The sequence below is a fragment of the Sebastes umbrosus genome, chromosome 1, assembly GCF_015220745.1.
Source record: "Sebastes umbrosus isolate fSebUmb1 chromosome 1, fSebUmb1.pri, whole genome shotgun sequence".
In the NCBI taxonomy this organism is placed as follows: domain Eukaryota; kingdom Metazoa; phylum Chordata; class Actinopteri; order Perciformes; family Sebastidae; genus Sebastes; species Sebastes umbrosus.
In genome coordinates this window covers 10,114,145-10,129,412 of record NC_051269.1, presented here as the reverse complement: position 1 = coordinate 10,129,412, position 15,268 = coordinate 10,114,145, and the positions used below count along the sequence as shown (strand labels likewise).

General features: G+C 39.0%; 1 protein-coding gene across 2 annotated transcripts in view; it reads right to left on the bottom strand.

The window, feature by feature from the left end:
• The window catches only part of slc38a3b (solute carrier family 38 member 3b), a 34,547-nt gene extending 23,459 nt beyond the window's left edge, over window positions 1-11,088 (bottom strand). For both annotated transcript variants that reach the window (XM_037776672.1, XM_037776673.1), the window contains exon 1: window positions 10,851-11,088. The gene's annotated coding sequence lies outside the window, so the exon portion shown is untranslated. The remainder of the gene's footprint in view (window positions 1-10,850) is intronic.
• Window positions 11,089-15,268: the final 4,180 nt, after the last annotated feature.

Sequence of the window (15,268 nt, the reverse complement as noted above, 5' to 3'; positions counted from 1 at the left end):
AAAACCTGATTCATTCAAGAGTATAAATTTCCTTTGTAAATGGATTGGGTTTCTATTTTGACTGATTTGTTTGCTGCTCTCAGTCACAACATGTCAAATATGTTTCTTATGTTTCAAATAAAAATGTTGTGAAGTTAGAGAAGGCCTTCTGAGTATTAATAATGCAAATGAGGAAAACACCGCACAGCACATGAACGCGATTCAAAAATCATCATAAGAAGCTTCCTGGAAAGAAATATGTGATTTGGTACTCATTTTATGGAAAATAGAGACAATGCTGAACCGGTAGACTTCCAGTTAATTCATTCTAGTTAATCGCTAGCATAAGCTAGGGAGTATTTTCCATTGGAAACTAGGAAAATCACCCACTCATAAAATAAAGCATTACCAGGCGTTCTCTGGGCGTTTAAGAAGTGTGATAAAGACCTGTAACACCACATCCATCTGTTGCAGTTCTCAGTAAAAGTCAAGGTGCAACTACAGGAAGTCAATGTGTATCAGCAGCATTACAGAATATAACAGGACTAACTGTACAGACCAAGTCTGGGATCAGGTAGCTGTATTCAAAATTAGTTCTCCAGACACATCACTGGTACTATTTCTGCTGTGTAACTGTATCTATAGCAAAATGTCAGGCTGGACCGTTTAGCCATATGTGTCTATAAACAAGTCCCTCAAGACGATCCAAGACAGCTTTTTAGAGACTCGACAGATGTGGTTTACGAAGTGCTTGTTGTGCTGCTAGCAGATCTTCAAAGCTGTTTGGGTCATCTTGAGGATATTCTATTTGTATAATTCAATTATAAATACAGACGTAGGCAAAATTGTTGGTACTCTTCCGTTAAAGAAAGAAAACCCCACAATGGTCACTGAAATAACTTGAAACTGACAAAAGTAATAATAAATAAAAATTTACTGAAAATTAACTAATGAAAATCAGCTGTTGCTTTTGAATTTTGGTTCAACAGAATCATTTTAAAAAACAAACTGATGAAACTGGCCTAGACAAAAATGATGGTAGCCCTAGAAAAGATTGAAAATAGTTTGACCATAGGGACATATTAAACTAAGGTGTGTCCTGTAAATAGCATCACAGGTATCTTCAAACTTGTAATCAGTCAGTCTGCCTATTTAAAGGGTGAAAAGTAGTCACTGTGCTGTTTGGCATCATGGTGTGTACCAAACTGAACATGGACCACAGAAAGCTAAGGAGAGAGTTGTCTCAGGAGATTAGAAAGAACATTATAGACCTTCATGTTAAAGGTAAAGGCTATAAGACCATCTCCAAGCAGCCTGATGTTCCTGTGACTACAGTTGCACATATTATTCAGAAGTTTAAGGTCCATGGGACTGTAGCCAACCTCCCTGGACGTGGCCGCAAGAGGAAAATTGATGACAAATCAAAGAGACGGATAATACGAATGGTAACCAAAGAGCCCAGAACAACTTCCAAAGAGATTAGAGGTGAACTCCAAGGTTAAGGTACATCAGTGTCCGATCGCACCATCCGTCACTGTTTGAGCCAAAGTGGACTTAATGGAAGACGACCCAGGAGGACACCAAATCATAAAAAAGCGAGACTGGAATTTGCCAAAATGCATATTGACAAGCCACAAAGCTTCTAGGAGAATGTCCTTTGGACAGATGAGACAAAACTGGAGCTTTTTGGCAAGTCACATCAGCTCTATGTTCACAGACGAAGAGATGAAGCATCCAAAGAAAAGAACACTGTACCTAATGTGAAACATGGAGGAGGCTCGGTTATGTTATGGGGCTGCTTTGCTGCATCTGGCACAGGGTGTCTTGAATCTGTGCAGGGTACAATGAAATCTCAAGACTATCAAGGCATTCTGGAGCGAAATGTGCTGCCCAGTGTCAGAAAGCTTGGTCTCAGTTGCAGGTCATGGGTCCTCCAACAGGATAATGACCCAAAACACAGCTAAAAACACCCAAGAATGGCTAAGAACAAAACATTGGACTGTTATGAAGTGGCCTTCTATGAGCCCTGATCTAAATCCTATTGAACATCTGTGGAAGGAGCTGAAACATGCAGTCTGGAGAAGGCACCCTTCAAACCTGAGACAGCTGGAGCAGTTTGCTCACGAGGAGTGGGCCAACATACCTGTCGACAGGTGCAGAAGTCTCATTGAGAGTTACAGAAATCACTTGATTGCAGTGATTGCCTCAAAAGGTTGTGCAACTAAATATTAAGTTAAGAGTACCATCATTTTTGTCCAGGCCAGTTTCATTAGTTTGTTTTTTAAAATGATTCTGTTGAACCAAAATTCAAAAGCAATGTCTCATTTTCATTAGTTAATTTTCAATAAATTTTTATTTATTATTACTTTTCTCAGTTTCAAGTTATTTCAGTGACCTTTGTGGGTTTTTCTTTCTTTAACGGAAGAGTACCAACAATTTTGCCTACGTCTGTACATCAAGAAGAAAACAAATGACAAGCTCGGTGCAACGATACACATATTGATATTTCAGATGAAGACTGGGAGCAGGTGTCTATTTACGTGGATTTCAGTGGATTATGCACTTATGCATGGCTTTTTTTCACCAGTAGAACAATAACAACCTAGACGCTTGGTACAAACGGTGGCTCAAAGGAGGGCACATCAAATAATTGTTTGTGGGAGTGGCAAAAGCTGCAAATGTTATGGATAAAAATGAATACTTGATGTTGCTTCTCCTGATCTACCTCTCCGCCCATGTCTTTGTTCCCTGAAATATTCTCCTGCTGACTTCAAATGATCAAGATCAAATGTAAAATGGTTAGATTCTGTATCTTGCAGGTACCATCTGCCGGGCATGTCTAGAAGGTAACCCACAAATTGCGAAAACTTGCAAAAACTCTCTTGAGACTCGCTGCCCGACGACCTGTTCTTACCTTAACCATTCAAGGTCAATGCTTCGCCTTAACTATTCGAGGTCAATGCCTAACCTTAACCATCTCGCGAGAGTTTTGCAACTTTTGGGTTACCATCTAGACACGACCAAATCTGTCAAGCCAAGAACGAGTTCACATGTTTTATTAAAGAACATCTGCATCAGCCTTTTGGTAACTTAAATAACTACACATTTTGGTGACATGCTGTTTCTATATCATTAAAACACATGGAATAAATTCCTCTGTGGCTAACTGATACCTATTGACTGATACCGATCTCTGTCCATATGAGAAGTGCATGGAGCATGTCCTCGACTGAGCACCAGGACTGTCACCTTACACTCATACTCTGCATTGCAGCCCATAGTGAGCTGTGTTATGTAACAAATCGTCCCTAAAGGGGCATGAGAGTGAAAGGTCCCATTCTGAGTTACTGGACTTAGGTGACATTTGAAATGTTTGAACAGGTGGGAGGGTGAAGAGTGATTAGCTGTTAGATTTTTCCATCTGTTCAACGTTAAAGTGAAGAGAATGGCTATTTATAAAGCGTTTTTTTCTGGAAAAAAAAACACCACAATTATTTCCTATCTCATCTCGTGTCAGTTGGACATAGGGCGAGCACGGGACAAGTGGGGGGCAGTGGGCGAGCACATGTAGATGAGGAGATGCCCATGTGTTGATGTATCAGGAACAGGCACGAGGTTCAGCCAACAGCGCCTGGCGGCACCAGCTCCTCTCGGCCACGTGCCTGCCGGGGACAGATGAACGCATGCTCACGTCCTGCGATGTCGGCCAGCACCTGAATCACATATTCTACTCTGTGGCAAAGCGGGTGAAAGGGATGTTTTTATTATGGTCTATTTCTCATGAACTATGAACCTTTTTAAATGCTCCAAAACAACTTTTAACAGGTGAAATGAACACAATTCTGGGGCACTGGTTTGTTTTCTGTTGTTAGTGGATGTGTGTGAATCCGTAAAAAGAAGGAATTCATTTCTTCTTTCTGAGGATGTACAGTATCTTCATTCAAACACACACGAGTAAGGCAGGAATTGCCATAAAATTTTCATAATTTGCAATTCATTAGGGCTGTCCTCAACCAAAAAAAAATCTTAGTTGACTAACACTCTTACGATTGTGGCGACTAATTGATTCGTTGATTTAATCGACAGATCTGTAAAACTGAGTTTCACCACAAAGAGTCACACAAAAGCACCACTGTAAATATTATGTTTACCAGAGATGTGCCTGTAAGTTTATTAGAAATAAGTAATTCGGCATGAAAATAGCATAAAAAATGACTAATCGACTAAAGAAATCTTAGTCAACTAAGACCAAAATGACTGACTAGTCAACTAATCGACTAAGAGGGGGTAGCACTAAAATTCCTTATAAAATTCCAAATAATTCTGACAGAAAGATAAATTAATACACTAATTCACAAAATAATACTTAAATTCAGGACACAAACTAGAACAAAAAATGTAACTTCAACAGCAATGATACTGCATCAAATAGTTGAACGGAGTAAAAGGTCATATTTCACCCTATACCCTCCTCCTCTTCTGCCAATAATAGTTTCTGACTAGAGAATCAACATTCACCAAAAATTGTGGAAAATATACAAAAACTTGATAGGGTGTTCTTTTTCATCATATACGGTCAACAAAGCACAACTTCATTGTAGATTGAACAAAAAAGAAATGTACTAAGGCTGAGTTATTAGCAACGACCTGGGTTTGAATCCGACCCGCGGTTTCCACTGCCAGCACGGTTAAATTACCTTCATCCTCAAATGCAAATTTTCAAATTATACACACAACAACAGATCTTGATGACATTCATGCTAACAAAGACGTTATAGTTTCTGCGTCACCGCCTACTTATGTATTAAAGCAGCGTGACGCATTACACACACACACACACTACTGAATAAGCTACATCACAAGTCAGCTCTTGTCAAGTCACTGATGCTTGTCAGGCGAGCAAAGTTTCCCCGGACTTTTGAACATAAGCATTTATCAGAAACCCAAATCTAATGTATCCTCCATCATATTTGACATACCTGTCTGATGAAACACACAGGTTGGTATGTCACAAGATGTTCTGTGAGCGACAGGAACAAAAAGAGGGAGTGCTTTACAGTACAATGTATTTCTGTACTTAAGAGTTTTGACTACTGCACATTGTAATACATGCTTCTTTGAACAACAATGTGTTTCATTTGGAAGACCAATGGCTATAATTGCACTATCATAGTGCCGCATCCAACAGCCTCGGCATGTCTCTGTGTGGTAAAGCCAGCTTTAAATGCAATAAAACATCTGAACATGGTTCTGCATTTACTGTATATGTGACATTAAGAAGCATTTGATCACTGCAGCCAAAAATAAACTTTATATGGGACAGAAAAGAGGGCACGACTCTAAGCCCACTAAAGTCGTCATGGAACAATTCGTCTGATTCTTTCTCACACTGACAAGAATCGTTAAAAGGATCATAAAAGGAAGGAGCACTACTAGAGTGTGAAGATATTACACAACTGTTTACACAAAGGTTTAGCTGAGAATATTAAGCTCAGTCATTTAAATGATGATTTGCAGAGCGACATTAAACAGCCTGACAATCCTCCTATGTTCTGTTAATCCAGGTAACATGCAGGTGGCAGGTGGACCACTCAAATTTGCCTTTTTATAAAACAATAACAGAAGTATATGATATGTCTTTTTCTTCTTATAAACGTATCACTATCATGTGTAAAAACACATTTTAGAAAGTAATGATTCAGAGTATTTGGCTGCAGAGGTGGTTTCAGCCGTGGGAGGTCCACCACTCTTTGCTGCGTGACTTCATCAAGTTAAAAGTTGGTGCAGATCCATTGGGCCATTAGTTTGAGCTCAGGCAACCATGAGCACTGGATGCGTGTTATGAGGGTGACGACTGACACATCCTGAGTCATGGTTGGAATACAGGAGGTGAACACGAAACACAGGAATACCTGTAAAATGTAGTGCAATCTAATGCAGTGACCCTTTGTGAACCTTATAATATTCATTTTATGACATTGCATCTGCAGGCTGGTAATTCAACTGGACTGCATTATTTTTGAAAGGTGTTCTAGGTATTTTGTCCATCATCTGAACATAAAAATAAAGTAGAGAGAAAGTAGCTCTACGCTGATAGTTGCAATTTTTGTGCTGGTGTCTGCAGTTTCTAAAATGAAGATGATGGGTAATATAATATATCTGATGGGAACAACGGCCATAACAAGTTTATAAAAATGTATAAACCTTTCAGTGTATGGCAACTATACAAATATCATCTTGGTCCTTTATTTTGAAAACAAACTAAAAAGTACGGGTATATGGAAGTACAGCATGAAAAAGACGCTGTGTTTGGATCGGTACTTGTTCACTAAAAGTACGCCCCTCGTCAGTTACCATACGGCAGTGTTGCCAGATGGTCGATAATTACCGTATTTGTACGATAACTTTGCCCTCTGTACGATGTATGATCAATAATGCCCAAAAGTGCCATAATGTACGATAATTTGACCATTTTGTGACTATTAAGGCCTTTACACATCGTGCAATTAATTCACACGTCCATATATTTTTCTGAACTGTTGTTTTTGTAGTGAATACTTCCACACAGAACGCGAACATTACGCAGCGAACAAGTGACAATATTTGTTTGGGGAACAAGGTCGATTTTCAGAGCTTTCACACTGAGAATAAAGGCATCAATCAATCATGTTGTGCGGAACCGGTTGAGTTGCGCCTATATTTATGAAACAACCACACAATAGTTAAACATTTCCGATCCGGCAACGCCCCCATAAGGAATTTGTTAACTTCCATTAATTACGAGTAGAAGTTGACAAGCAGCAGGGCACTTTTCTAAGAGTTAGCTTGGTAACCGACAGCTGGCAGCAGGAGGTTCAGGGTAATTATACTCCAGGTAGGCATTTCAGGCCGCTCTTACACTTGAGCTCAGTTCCATCTTAATGTGTCAACACAATTCGAAATGCTATATTTATAGATTTAGACCGCAGGTGTTTTAAAAATGATCCCTATTTTGATATGTTACTTAAGTTAATAACTGCACAACAACATGTTAACAACTTCCAGACTGACGTGTTTCTGTCAGCATGTGTATTTCTGGTCTATTTGTTGTCAGTGAGTCTCTGTAGCACTCTACGTATTTACAAAAGAAACACATCACATGAGAGATGTTGATGGTGGTCAAGTGTGACCATTGCATCTACAATACGGCACAGGCAGGCACCGTAAACTTAGCCAGTATCAGAATAGGGCCGCACAATTAATCAAAATTATATCGAAATCTCATTATGGCCTACTGCAATTTTCAAATCACATGAGGCGCAATATTTGTTAAAGGCAAAATGTGTGTCAAAATACCATTTAAAATCAAATATTGTCGTGCTGCAGAAATGTCCTTGCCTACTGACTTAAGAAAACATCCTTGTTTGATACAGAGCCCCGCAAACATCGTACCATAATCATTTTAATGTTTTTCAATGAAAATGAGAACAATGATGTAAAAATGATCATTCCCTCTAATATTGCAAACCTTATCGCAATTGCAATATCAGTCAAAACAATTGCAATTTGATATTTTTTTCAAAATCGTGCAGCCTTATATCAGAATATACACTAATTTTCTGCCGTGTTCAGATTACGGTTTTGAAAAGAAGTGTTGCTTTACAGCGTTGGTTTGTCGGGAGCTACTGCTTTGGTTCACTCTCATCTCTCTCATAGCATCGTTTCTGACCGCAGGAAGCAGCCGTGTTCAGTGAAACAGCTCTGATAAACACTGTATGCTACCTGCTCAGCACCAAACAGCAGGCAGACACAGTTAGCAACTATAGCTGGTGAACGTATGGAGCATTTAGCAGTTAAAGAGCCAGATATATAACTGCTGACATTCAGTCCATGCTATAGTACAGTATGTATCTTGCCAAGTCTATGGTGATTTATTTCCTGTGAGTCTTCAAATGTAATAACATATGGCTCTCAGTGGAATATTGTAGGCAGCATATATTGACTTGAGAGCATATATTTTGGCACTGATTTGCTCAAGAGGGAACCAACTCATGGGAACGTTCGGGCCATTTTCTACCCATTAAGCTACAGAACACCACAAATCACAAAAGATGCTTTTTGAACGGACTGACAGCCTCAAGATAAACAAATTCAGGTTTGAACTTTCGCATAAGATGATGAACCTAACATAAGTTGTTGGGACAATTTCCAAAAAAGACAATCTTTAAGATTAAAGGGCCTACAGGGAACATAGAATTCATTAAATAAATACATGCAATTCATCCATTTGAATGCACAACATCAACAAAGGACTTTCCAATGACTTAAATATAAATAGCACATGATGTGGTCAAGTCCAGCCCCCACAGATTACGAGCCTCATGACAAAGATAATTATAACCTCTGGAGTGTCTGACACTTAACACTTGGACTGACTGAAACGCAGATATTCACAGGTCTCTTCAGTGTGACGGTGGAGCAACAGCTGGCTGCTTCCCACATGGATAAAACATCGGCCCCAACACGCCGCCCACCTGTCCGGCTCCTCCTCAAACTGTCAGCCACTTTGATCAGTGCACACGCCGGGGTCACTGACCGCTGGCAAGCTTATCTGCTCATTCTCCACTGTGATGAACCCAGCATGAAAACCCATGTAGGGTGTTGGTGTTTAGATAGGGGCCAAAGTCAAAAACATACTCCCTGACCAACACCACCTTGAATACACAGACAGGAGTTCTCTGGACCGTCCCAAAATATGTCAAAGGGTTTCAGTGTTGTTTCAAAAACAAATCCTAATTTAACTCTCAGTGCCTCGCACTTGGAAAGTTCACCAGTAAAACCACGGTTTTCCATGATAACCACTCAACGCATGCATTCAAGCAACGCGGGGTTAAATGGCTTGTTTCACACCATCTTAACAGTTGTTGGACAGGAATATACACATTTCCACACCCACCACTTTCCAAGTCAGTCAAACATTGAAACTAGCAACCTGCAACACGCAGTGGTTATGGAAAAAGTGAAAACGGTAGACGATGCTTAGAGGGCGTTAATATTATTTTTATAAATATATTTCATGACGTAGGCTAGTCCCAAACGGTCGACTCTATCTCAGAATTGGCCTTGAAAGATTAGGGCTGATTTAAAACAGTAGATGGCGTGTTGAGACATTTTCAACCATGAAATGCAGAATTTTATAAATTTGGTAAGAAATGTCAATATTAACACCAGCATTGATGTGTTTCATCACAGTTCAGTCATATCATTTTGTTTAAAAAAAAACACATTTAAGCGTGCAGCTACACTTTAAAGGGCCTAGTTCCCTGTATGCTTCATTAATAAGGGAACTAGAGCAAAAATATAAGCTGTATTGATAAATACAAAATAAAAAGGGCTGCAACTAACAATCATTATCTATTAATTTGTTTATTTTCTTGATTAATGATTATTCTTTTGGACAATAACATGTCTATAAAATTGTGAAAATAGCCAGAACAATTTCCTAATCCTAAAAAGTGACATCCGCAAATTTAGTAGCAGGTCACAGGCAAGGCAAGGCAGCTTTATTTGTAGAGCACATTTCAGCAACAGGGCAATTCAAAGTGCTTTACATAAACATTCAAGAACATTAAGACAAAGTGCAAAAGAACATTAAGACATAATTAAAACAGTTATAAAAAAAAATAAATATTAGAAAATAAAAACAAGCTAAAAAATAAAAGCTATAGGATAGAAGCTAAAATAGAGTATAACACACAAGAGTAAAAGCTCTAGTGCAGTATAAGATCACAAATCACTGGCACACATTAATATGAATACTGCTCAAAGAAAACCATTTAGATCACAAAAGAACATATCTGGCATACTCATGAAGAAGAATGTAAGGGAAACTTAACATTTCTTCTATAAGCCATTTTTGTCAGGCACAATAATAACACAATATATCACATGTAATATAGACTAAGTCAGCAAAGAAGAGTGATAATGCTGCAGCACTAACTTCCCACACATACAGGGCGCTCTTCCTCCACATGGGTATATTTAGCTGACAATAACAAAGACCAAGTGCTTTAAAAGGCTGCTACTGGTTGTTAAAGCTACTACTGGTGTCTATATAACCCATGTCCTCACGCAGACTGTGTGGTGTGGGCTATTTATCTGGAACAAACTGGGGCCATTAGTTTTCTGGTGGTGGGAGGAAAAGGAAACTGTCTTTGGGTGTCCTCAATGCCATGTGGCTTGGACACATTAAGGTGTAGGCCGAGTAAACCGCAGGGAAATGGGTTGTTTTTTTAACTAAAACAAGCTACCAAGAAAAAAAGAGTCATGAACTTTCGATAAAAACTGAAAGTAGGAAACATCTGCGCAACACTTTTTCACCAGACAAAAGTGAGATCTGCTTGTGAGTCACACATTGGACACGTTTACAGCTAATCCCTTTCATCCAGCAGTTTGTTTTACCTGTTTTACCTAAACCTACAGGCTGATCCGACATCATTTATCAGAGAAAAACTCACAAATACAACACGAGTGCTGCAGACAATGGATGGACAATCTGTCACTGACTGCTTGAGCCACATGGTCCTGACATCTGGACTTATTGGCGCTCACTGCAGGAGCACCAAACATACTAGTCTGTCTTTATTGATCATCAATAGGAAACAAAGCCCCCAGTATAGGGCTATTGTGTGCCATGTGATTATATTAGGCTACAAATATTCATATTTTCATTATCTACCCTGCAGCTACAACATCCCTGTGTGATGTAGGGGGAAAAAATCACACCATATTCAAGCTTTTACCTCAACCTTTCAATAAAATCGGTTAAATATAAACATGTCAAACAAGCAACATGTTGTTTAAAAGAATCAGATGTGTTCAGTCTTACTTACCAAAAGGTTTCTTGGTCACGAAGCTCCCAAGTTAATTCCTGTGATGAGGAGTGGGAATAAAATCTGATGGTCAGAATCTATTCCTCCTTGTGTTCTCTCTTTCTTTTTCTCTCAGTGAAGGTGGTAGTATTATATCTATATTCACGTGTTTTTTTTTAACGCACATTCAGACCGTCGCTCTGCCAAGTCTGCGCGCTACAAAATGCGCTTTTAAGAAATGGTGGGCAGCATTATGAGAGCTTCTGGAGCTCAACTGTGGGGGTCGCTTTAGGTCCGCCTCCTTTGCTACCCCCCTGGAGCTGCTCTGTGGGTTTCACCACTCTGGTTGTATAGGTGAGGGAGATACGAGGGGTAAATGCCAAAAACACCACACTGTTAAGAATGTCCCAGTAAAATAACAGTAAAGAACTGGCAGCAGCTTTATGTTACTGTAAAATTAACATGATTATACTGTCGCTGGAATTTACAGCTTTGTACTGGTAATGAAAAATACAGTTTGAACTGTTTCTTTTTTTATTAATTTCACAGTATTTTACAGTTAATTTACTGTTTAAAGATACTTTATATAGCTGTTTTTCACCTCTCTTTTACATCATCTTACTGATTTGTTTTAAAGGGACTTTTTGTAACTTTCAGAAATGTTTGTTAACAGCGACACCTGTGGCCGTTAAGTCAACGAAAGTCAGCATCGGTTCGCGCTTGTGCTCGCTCTACATAGACATGAACGAGCATCGCTCAAAACAGTGAGGCGACACACGTCAGCTAAAACCACAATATCACTCTATATTTCACCTGTTTGGCAGTAATGTTAGCTGACCAGACGAAGGTCTCTCCATGAATCAATGCTGAACCTAATGTTGGCTTTTCCTGCATCAGTGCAGGCTGAGGCAGCGGGGCTCCGCAGCGAGTAACGGTGTTGTCTCGTCTCCGCCCGCAGCCGGAGTAAACAGGAAGACACCGGCACCCGGTCGGTAACGAGACGATAACGTTTCTCTCTGTGGAGCTCCGTCACTTCACAAGACACGGGAAACCTCTGTTGGTCTGGAGGAGCTGCAGCATTTATTTCTGCACAAACGTCCCCTGTACATTCACTAGATATTCTCAGAGCTAAACTAACTCTTCTGCAGTGTGGAGTGAGCGCACGTTCACGTCTAGAGGTGGAGCGAGACAGCGAGAACGCACGCTGTGTCAGTGAAGGCAGGTAGAGGAGGAGAGGCTCCGGCCACACGTGAACGCGCATATGCGAGCGCACATGTGTCCCGACCCGCTACATCTATACGCTTAAAAAGTTACAAACAGTCCCTTTAATGCACTAGGTTGTATTTTTTACATACATTTTAATAAACATTGTTTTTTGCCTAGATGAAAAGACTTAGCAGGTTACAGACATAGGAATAGTCACACTAAATACAATTAAAGGCACTTGTTAGGAAAAAGGCAATAATAGACTTGTTGACACTTTTCCCAAAATGTCTGTCTCTAACTAGTGAGGGCCAAAATGCTCACTAGTTAACTAGTTAAAGCCTTTTGACCAGTTGTTGCACTAGTGAAAGTCTTTTTTACCTTACTAGCTAACTAGTGGCTCTTTTTGGCCCACATTAGTTAACTAGTGAGGTAAAAAGACCTTCGGTAGTGCAACTAGTGAACATTTTGAGCTGCACTAGTTGACTAGTAAGGTCGAAAGGCTTTAACTAGTTAACTAGTGAGCAGTTTGGCTCTCACTAGTGCGTCAAAAAGCTGACTAGTTTGGCTTTGTTCCTACTAGTGTGGTGCACAGTCTCACTAGTAAGGCTTCTGTTGGAACTAGTTGGATAAAAGTGCCACTAGTTGCTGAAAAACAGTGACTAGTAAGAGTTTTTGTTCAACTAGTAAGACAAAATGTCCAACTAATGCTGACAAAGACCGAACTAGTGGAGGACACTGACGTCTGATATCAAGGATATGGAATAAATGCTCAAACGGCTTTCCATAGTGGAGCAAACAGCATCACAGTGATGGTGTGGCATATTTCACACTCTTCTTGGACTCCTCTACTCCTCCATCTCTCTAGCTGTTGTAGCCTATATGTGATCCAGCAGCTCCCAGCACGGTGCCGCCTGCAGAGATCTGGCACCTGTTAAAGAGTCGGGAATGTGGAGAGCTTCTCTTCTCTGCTCACTCATGAGCGAACAAAAACTGCCTGGGCACTTTAATACAGAGGTGAGGAGTTCATCCTTTGCCTCTGGCAAGACAAATACCAGTGTACTAAATGAATTCACTAATTGATTTTAATTGCATAGTTGCACAGCAAGCTGAACCAAAGTCCATATCTGTAGGCTATTTTGAGAAAGAAATGATGGTGGCATGGGGGAGATGTGAGTTCACCCAAGTTGGGAATATCTACAACTAAAAATGTCACCAGTAAATAACTGTACTCATGTAGACATGACACAATAGAATAGAGCTATATTGACCAGCAGTGTGGACAATTGTCTTTAGCTCACCAAAAACATAAGAACAAATACACAAAACTCCCACTGGAATACAAAACACTGACATCAAATCATGAAAACAAATTTTTGGTATGACATTTAAACCCACATTTATTTATTTGATTTTATTATTTATTCATTTATTTGCACATATATAAAACTGCACAAAATCCAGTCAATGAAAAAAAAAAAAAGAAATGTGTCAGGAGAGGTCAAGAAGCCTTACAGGCTTATATATAAAGGACCTCCTCCCAACCCAGGAGGGGAAAAAACAATAACAAAAAAGGAAGAAAGATCTAAACTAACATCATTTTTAAAATACAACAAAAGTTAAACAACAAGAAGTACACACAATGTTTAGAAAAACCTAACCAAACAAAACAATCCAATCAAAACAATGAAATACATACAAAAAACAGTACAGAAGAAAATAAAATATATCTAAACATATCAAAAGATAATTAGACACATTGATCATAATATGGACACCTACAATGTGTTTTACAAATCACAAGTGTCCAGTACAAGTTCACCAAGAAGCCACCCAGCAGAGAGTAGTCTAAAGTCATATCACTTTAAAACCCTGTTGACAACACCAAGCAGGTATATAAGTGCTTTATGTATGCTGCCTCACACTTACCTGGCCAGGTGTTCTTGGTCAGCTGGTCTGATGGTCTCCTCCTCAGCTCTTTTCCTTTTCAAAAGAGTGTCCAGTATTTTGTGAGTTAGCACTAGGTAGCTAGATGCTAGAAAGTGAGCTAGCTACAGGTCAACACTGACCGCTTATGACGTGTTTATGATGTTTTGACTGGCAGGCATGAAGAATAAGATTTATATGTTTTAATAATAAGACACATTATAATAATAATAATTTGTATCATTTGTAGAATTTCCACTCATTCCCTCTACTTTGCTGCCCCCTGGTGACCTCCACTGTGAAGATCACTGATCTAATGGACAGGCTATGGACATGGTCTATGGGAGAGACAGAGACAACACTGATGGCTTGACATTGGAAGCAAAATCAATGTAAGAATATACCAATATATATTTTTTTAAATAATCTTTATTTAAAAAAAAGAATATTATTCACTGATATTTAACACAGAGCATTTTCACTGTCTCCCATCCCCTCTGCCCAGACAAAATAATGTATAATAACATATCTACACAGGGAATGATGGTTCAAAATTAAGTAATAAAATTTAAAAAAAAAAAAAAAAGAATAATAATAATGTAAACAACCAAAAGAAAAGAAAAAAATAGATAAAAGAAAAAGAAAGAAAGAAAGAAACACATAATTAATAAAATAAAACATACATACAGATTAATTAATTTAACATTTTCCATAGGAAAATATACATATACATGCTTTGGAATATAAACAATGTGTGGATGTTCAAGTATAAAGGCTTATTTACCATCAGTTATTAACAGTACATTCTGGTGTGTAGAGCGTTCAATGAGCGGTTCCTGTGGTGGGCTAATCATGACGAATAAAATGACAGTGCCTGCCTAGTTTTGGGGAAAGGTCTTAAGCCTTTCGAAATAAGATACTAAAGGGTCCCATGTTGTATGGAATCTTGGGGTTTAGCCTCTAATAGAATATTTTATCTTTTCTAACTTAAGGAATAGCATCAGGTCATTCATCCAAGCGGAAGCTTTCGGTGGGTGTTCCGATTTCCACTCCAACAAAATCCTTCTCCAAGCAAGAAGGGTTGCAAAGGCAAACACATCTTTTATTTTATTCGTCATTAATATACCCTCCCCCAGAACTCCAAAAATTGCCATTTCAGCACTGAAAGTCTTTGAGAAATGCCTCAGATAAATACCAATATTATTAACTAACACACTGTTGTATAAATCCCAAGATAGCCCATGAAATAAGGAATAATCCCACGTTATTCATATTCAACATTAATTATTATTAGTTATTCTCAGATGGAT